Consider the following 8,021-nt stretch of genomic DNA (forward strand, 5'->3'; position numbering starts at 1 on the left):
TGCAGCCACTAAATTTATCCTGGAATAACTTTTGGATCAGGCAATGTTACTTTTCAACATGATATATCATTCGCCACATCTGTTATATAATTATTTTTTATTTCAGTAATTTAGGATAGATAGAAACGTCCTTAAGTGAAATTGTATGTCATAATTCCGTAGAGTTGTATCAATTAAACTCTATTAAAGTTTTAGATCATAATCGTGTGTGTGTGTGTGCGTGCGCGCGCGCGCGCGTGTGTGTGAGTGTGTATTAAAGTTTTACAGGTAACTTTTACAAGCTTAGGTTTCCTCTCTCTTCAATCTTCTAAACTTAGGGGTTTTACAAAAATATATTGAAAGTTATAAAACATTTTTAAATTTTCGCCAAGAATTTAGAAAAAATCAGTACCGTTTCAAAATTTGAAAGCATCTTACAACTTCAACTAATGCAGAAAACCTATTTTCATTGAAATAATAATAATAATAATAATAATAATAATAATAATAATCATCATCATCATCATAAGAATAATAATAATAATAATAATAATAATAATAATAATAATAATAATAATAATTTCAAGGTTCCCTTCATCATAACTCTTGCGTATTTCTAAGTTTATATTACCATAAATAAGTCAAGGAAACATTGTCAGCTTAACTCCCACAACCCTTATTATTATCCTAATAATTCTATAGTAAATTTTTTTTAGTGAGGCAGACTTGCACCGATTTGCAAGGGTGCCCTTTTAGCTCGGAAATTTTCCTTATAGCTGATTGGTCGGAAGTATTTTTGTCCGAATACTTTCGACCGATCAGCTATCAGGAAGCTTTTCCGCGCTAAAAGGGCACCCCTGTGAATCTGTGCAAATGTGCCTCACTAAAAAAAATTACTAAATTGTAATCATTGTCAACTTAATTACCACAGTCATTGCTATCATTATAAATCAAATTATAATGAAATAGGTCCATATATGTATGAGATAGAAAGAAAAAAATATTCTAATGTTTCCCAATATTGAAAATTGCAATTAAATTTAGGTCATTTGATGATGTCAATTGCTCTTTAATTAAGATGTGTGCACTTTATTATTATTATTATTATTATTATTATTATTATTATTATTATATTTTTTTTTAATTACAGTCTATAGAGACCGGTGGTTTATATTATTATTATTATTATTATTATTATTATTATTATTATTATTATTATTATTCAAAGAGAATAAAAATACCCTTCAGATTTATCTCCGATCCCGGTTGATACAATTTAGATGAAAGTCAAATAAACGATTTCAGCTCTCCTCCGTGCTCAAAGGGACAGTGAACGCGCACACTGTGCACACACACACATACACACACACACTCTTGCCAGTCACAGATCACTTAAATGTAATTCATTTTATTGTGGATGTTTCGAAAGCCACACCATTCGAGTTCGAGACTTCATTTGCACTTCAAAGAGTCATTAAAAACTCGGTCAACAAGGCTAATATGGCGACTGTAATGAGATCAAACACTTTTTCCCCGTCTGAGCTGTTCACCAGCCCCTGAAGAGGATCAAGAGGAGGATCAGGGCGGGGAATTGAGCATCTGCCACGCGTGGGTTGAGGAGGAGGAGGAGGAATAAGAAGAAGAGGAATGAAGGAAAAAAAGTATAAGGGAAAGAAGGCGACTCAATCCTCCTTTAGCCTTCCGCCACAACCGATCAGATCATTTATAAATAGACTCCTCAATATCCAAAGCCATCGCAGGAGTTATTATCGTTCTCAAATACTTTTAGTCTCGAGTTCGACGATGCTTTATGTGAAACGAAAATGCCCGGAACGGCCCCGGTGGGGAATACAAGAACATTCATTATACCAATTTATAGACGACGGAGCCGCCGTGTTGGATGACTGATTCTAATCCACTTAAGCGATATCAACTGTGGCCTGGGGGGAGGGGAGGGGAAGGATATCTGGTCGGGGGGGGGGGGGAAGGGAGGGGAGGGATGTCTAGTCAGGGGGAGGGAGGGGAGGGATGTCTAGTCTAGGGGAGGGAGGGGGAGGGGAGGTGAGAGATGTCAAGAGGATATAGAATCGAATCCTCTTTATTTTTTTTCCTATTTCCCCCGCGCGTTTTTTTCCCGCCCGCGCGTTTTTTTTCCCCCGCCAAATGCTGTCACTCTTTAGGTGTTCAATTGGCTTTCACGCTAGACTGAAAAGACTCATTCCAGCTGCCTTTATTGAATTTTATAGCTTATTTTCCTCCCTTTGAGAATTGCGAATGATGTAGAAATTTACTGATGCATTTGCTATCGCATTTTCCTCTCGATGGGAACTCGCTCATTCGTATTCAAGCACGGCCATTGGCTCGCCCCGATGTTGTTGGTGTTGCTGCAAGCAATGGCAGACTGTTGCTGTTGATGTCCAGTGCTTTTGTGTGCTTTTAAATGATAAGGATAGTAATGATACTGATAACGATAATATAATAATAATTATCCAGAATGTGAGATACGTTTGCTTGATGATGTCCAGTGCTTTTGTGCTTTGTTTGCTTTCAAAATGATAATGATACTAATGATTATTGATAATAATAATAGTATAATAATAATTACCCAGAATGTGAGATACGTCTGCTTGATGATGTCCAGTACGTTTGAGCTTTGTATGCTTTCAAAATGATAATTATACTAATTGTAACTGATAATAATAATAATAGTGATGTCCAGTGCTTTTGTGTGCTTTTAAATGATAATGATAGTAATGATACTGATAACGATATAATAATAATTATCCAGAATGTGAGATATGTTTGCTTGATGATGTCCAGTGCTTTTGTGTGCTTTTAAATGATAATGATAGTAATGATACTGATAACGATATAATAATAATTATCCAGAATGTGAGATACGTTTGCTTGATGATGTCCAGTGCTTTTGTGCTTTGTATGCTTTCAAAATGATAATGATACTAATTGTAACTGATAATAATAATAATAATAGTGACGTCCAGTGCTTTTGTGTGCTTTTAATGATAATGATAGTAATGATACTGATAACGATAATATAATAATAATTATCCAGAATGTGAGATACGTTTGCTTGATGATGTCCAGTGCTTTTGTGCTTTGTTTGCTTTCAAAATGATAATGATACTAATTGTAACTGATAATAATAATAGTATAATAATAGTTACCCAGAATGTGAGATACGTTTGCTTGATGATGTCCAGTGCTTTTGCGTGCATTGTATGTTTTCCAAATGATAATGATACTAATTATAACTGATAATAATAATAATAGTATAATTATAATGACCCAGAATGTGAGATACGTTTGCTTGAGGATGTCCAGTGCTTTTGCGTGCATTGTATGTTTTCCAAATGATAATGATACTAATTATAACTGATAATAATAATAATAGTATAATTATAATGACCCAGAATGTGAGATACGTTTGCTTGATGATGTCCAGTGCTTTTGCGTGCTTTGTATGCTTTTAAAATGATAATGATACTAATTATAACTGATAATAATAATAATAGTATAATTATAATGACCCAGAATGTGAGATACGTTTGCTTGATGATGTCCAGTGCTTTTGGGTGCATTGTATGTTTTCCAAATGATAATGATACTAATTATAACTGATAATAATAATAATAGTATAATTATAATGACCCAGAATGTGAGATACGTTTGCTTGATGATGTCCAGTGCTTTTGCGTGCATTGTATGTTTTCCAAATGATAATGATACTAATTATAACTGATAATAATAATAATAGTATAATTATAATGACCCAGAATGTGAGATACGTTTGCTTGATGATGTCCAGTGCTTTTGCGTGCTTTGTATGCTTTTAAAATGATAATGATACTAATTATAACTGATAATAATAATAATAGTATAATTATAATGACCCAGAATGTGAGATACGTTTGCTTGATGATGTCCAGTGCTTTTGGGTGCATTGTATGTTTTCCAAATGATAATGATACTAATTATAACTGATAATAATAATAATAGTATAATTATAATGACCCAGAATGTGAGATACGTTTGCTTGATGATGTCCAGTGCTTTTGCGTGCTTTGTATGCTTTTAAAATGATAATGATACTGATTATAACTGATAATAATAGTATAATAATAATTACCCAGAATGTGAGATACGTTTGCTTGATGATGTCCGGTGCTTTTGTGTATTGTATGCTTTTAAAATGATAATGATAATATTAATGATGATAATGATAATAATACTACAATAATGATTAACCAAAATGTGAGATGCGTCTACGAAATATTTTCTTTATCTTAATTGTAATAATTCCTATTCCAATATTAGATATATTCTCTCACTAAAAAATTATTATTATTATTATTATTATTATTATTATTATTATTATTATTATTATTATTATTATTATTATTATTATTATTATTATTATTATTATTGTCACCTATCTCACACATCTAAGTACTGACCAGACCCAACGTTGCTTAACTTCGCTAATCTGACGAGAAGTGATGTTTTCATTGTGGTATAGCTGTTGACATTATTATTATTACCGTTGTTATTATTATCATTATTACAATATTTTAGATTTCATAAAATGAAAGATGAGAAAATTTATACCTAGGCTACTTATTATATTTCAATTAGATAATCTAGGTAATTATTTACTGTTTTACCTAATCTAATTTTTAACATCGTCGTCACCAACAAAAGTCACTGGATGAGAGAGAGAGAGAGAGAGAGAGAGAGAGAGAAGAGAGAGAGAGAGAGAGAGAGAGAGAGAGAGAGAACCTTGCTACTATGTAAGTAAGCAAGGAAAGACGTCATTATAATGCATGTATTAATGGGATTATAAATGACTAAACGAGAGAGAGAGAGAGAGAGAGAGAGAGAGAGAGAGAGAGAGAGAGAGAGAGACTCCCAACCATGTAAAAGCGTAATTAAGAACAGAAACAATTAAAACCCCATCATCAATAGATATACACGCCATAAAACGACAGAGAGAGAGAGAGAGAGAGAGAGAGAGAGAGAGAGAGAGAGAGAGCTTGCTACTATGTAAGTAAGCAAGGTAAGACGGCATTATAATGCATGTATTAATGGGAATAAAAATGACTAAACGAGAGAGAGAGAGAGAGAGAGAGAGAGAGAGAGAGAGAGAGACTTTTAACCATGTAAAAGCGTAATTAAGAACAGAAACAATTAAAACCCCATCATCAATAGATATACACGCGATAAAACGACAGAGAGAGAGAGAGAGAGAGAGAGAGAGAGAGAGAGAGAGAGAGAGAGAGAGAGAGAGAGAGAGAGAGACCTTGCTACCATGTACGTAAGCAAGGAAACACGTCATTATAATGCATGTATTAATGGGATTATAAATGACTAAACGAGAGAGAGAGAGAGAGAGAAAGAGAGAGAGACCTTGCTACTATGTAAGTTAGCAAGGAAAGACGTCATTATAATGCATTAATTAATGGGAATATAAATGACTAAACGAGAGAGAGAGAGAGAGAGAGAGAGAGAGAGAGAGAGAGAGTCTTGCTACTATGTAAGTAAGCAAGAACAGACGTCATTATAATGCATTAATTAATGGGAATATAAATGACTAAAACGAGAGAGAGAGAGAGAGAGAGAGAGAGAGAGAGAGAGAGAGAGACTCCCAACCAGGTAAAAGCGTAATTAAGAACAGAAACAATTAAAACCCCATCATCAATAGATATACACGGGATAAAACGTCAGAGAGAGAGAGAGAGAGAGAGAGAGAGAGAGAGAGAGAGATGGGGGGACAGGCCACCTATCTACCACCATCCTCCTACCCGGGCCCGCCTACTACCCAGCCCGCCCACCCCCGCCCACACTTCACCAGAGTCGAGGCTCTACATGAAACGGGCGGGAATGAACACGGAGAACCGGGAAAGCGCATAATGGAGATGGGAGCAGAGAGAAACAACACGGCAGTAAAGTTTCTCAAAGCAACACATTTCACACCAATTAAACAGCGCAGGGGGACCGTGTTTATCTTAGGGCCCGACTCCTTCACACTCAGATCGTGCCTGCCAGCCCTTTCTCATTGGATTACACCGCTGGATTACTCTCTCTCTCTCTCTCTCTCTCTCTCTCTCTCTCTCTCTCTGAATGGATGGTGACTGATAAATGCAGAATGATGATGATCTCTTTTCTGGATTACTCTCTCTCTCTCTCTCTCTCTCTCTCTCTCTCTCTCTCTTGAATGGATGGTGACTGATAAATGCAGAATGATGATGATCTCTTTTCTACTCTTGCTTGACATTTGTTTTCGTGCTCTCTCTCTCTCTCTCTCTCTCTCTCTCTCTCTCTAACACACACACACACACACATATATATATATATATATATAATATACATATATGTACTGTATATAAATCTATAAAGAATGATGATCTCCCTATTATGCCTCCTACATGAAAATTGCTCTCTCTCTCTCTCTCTCTCTCTCTCTCTCTCTCTCTCTATGTTCTGTTCAATCTGTATAGCAAATAATCACTTGTTTTTCATTTCGTTTATTATTGTTAATACTTGTGTCAATTAGACTTTGCGTGTCATATACAAAGTTCGGGCTGAGATTTGGCACGATGATTTGTGTCAAGTGTGATTGGTCTGGTTCACTAAACCTTCAATGGGATTCAAAATAAATTTCGATACTGAAATTATACGAGATGTTGACAAGAGAAGTTGTGAAGTGTAAGAAAGATTTGTAATTTCTCTATAATGCAAATAATACTGGATTGTGTTTATATTACGTTTAATATGATAATTGTTTTTTTCAACTGATATAGAACATTATTTCATCTAAGGTAATATATACTGTACATACGAGAACCTCCCCCCCTCCCTCTCTCTCTCTCTCTCTCTCTCTCTCTCTGACCATCCAAGACTGGAAGATGCAAAATACACCGGAAGATGCATTAGCAACTCTCTGGTGGATATACGAGGTGCCTCTCACTGAGGGACCTGGGGGAACCCAAACATAGAATAAGGGAATAAGGGATAAGGGCTCTCTCTCTCTCTCTCTCTCTCTCTCTCTCTCTCTCTCAGGCCATCCAAGACTGGAAGATGCAAAATATACCGGAAGATGCATTAGCAACTCTCTGGTGGATATACGAGGTGCCTCTCACTGAGGGACCTGGGGGAACCCAAACATAGAATAAGGGAATAAGGGATAAGGGCTCTCTCTCTCTCTCTCTCTCTCTCTCTCTCTCTCTCTCTCTCCTCTCCTCGCTCTCTCCCAGGCCATCCAAGACTGGAAGATGCAAAATATACCGGAAGATGCATTAGCAACTCTCTAGTGGATATACGAGGTGCCTCACACTGAGGGACCTGGGGGAACCCAAACATAGAATAAGGGAATAAGGGATAAGGTCTCTCTCTCTCTCTCTCTCTCTCTCTCTCTCTCTCTCTCTCAGGCCATCCAAGACTGGAAGATGCAAAACACACCGGAAGATGCATTAGCAACTCTCTGGTGGATATACGAGGTGCCTCTCACTGAGGGACCTGGGGGAACCCAAACATAGAATAAGGCAATAAGGTAAGGCGCTCTCTCTCTCTCTCTCTCTCTCTCTCAGACCATCCAAGACTGGAAGATGCAAAATACATCGGAAGATTCATTAGCAACTCTCTAGTGGATATACGAGGTGCCTCACACTGAGGGACCTGGGGAACCCAAACATAGAATAAGGGAATAAGGGATAAGGGCTCTCGCTCTCTCTCTCTCTCTCTCTCTCTCTCTCTCTCTCTCTCTCTCTAAATACCTAAGATGCATCCCAGACCATCCAAGACTGGAAGATGCAAAATACACCGGAAGATGCATTAGCAACTCTCTGGTGGATATACGAGGTGCCTCTAACTGAGGGACCTGGGGGAACCCAAACATAGAATAAGGATAAGGTAAGGCACACAACTGTGGAGATATACTTCAGAATTAATGAAATAAACGTCATTAATATCCCTTATCGATTAGACGAAGGATCAAACGCACCGATGATTATAAACGATTTTCTAAA

At 36.6% G+C, this 8,021-nt stretch overlaps 1 protein-coding gene across 1 annotated transcript in view; it reads right to left on the minus strand.

Moving 5' to 3' along the window:
• LOC137617397 (rab GTPase-activating protein 1-like) overlaps positions 1-8,021 on the minus strand; it is a 170,631-nt gene that overhangs the window by 115,958 nt on the left and 46,652 nt on the right. The window lies entirely within an intron of this gene.

Source organism: Palaemon carinicauda, chromosome 23 (genome assembly GCF_036898095.1).
Source record: "Palaemon carinicauda isolate YSFRI2023 chromosome 23, ASM3689809v2, whole genome shotgun sequence".
Classification (NCBI taxonomy): Eukaryota; Metazoa; Arthropoda; class Malacostraca; order Decapoda; family Palaemonidae; genus Palaemon; species Palaemon carinicauda.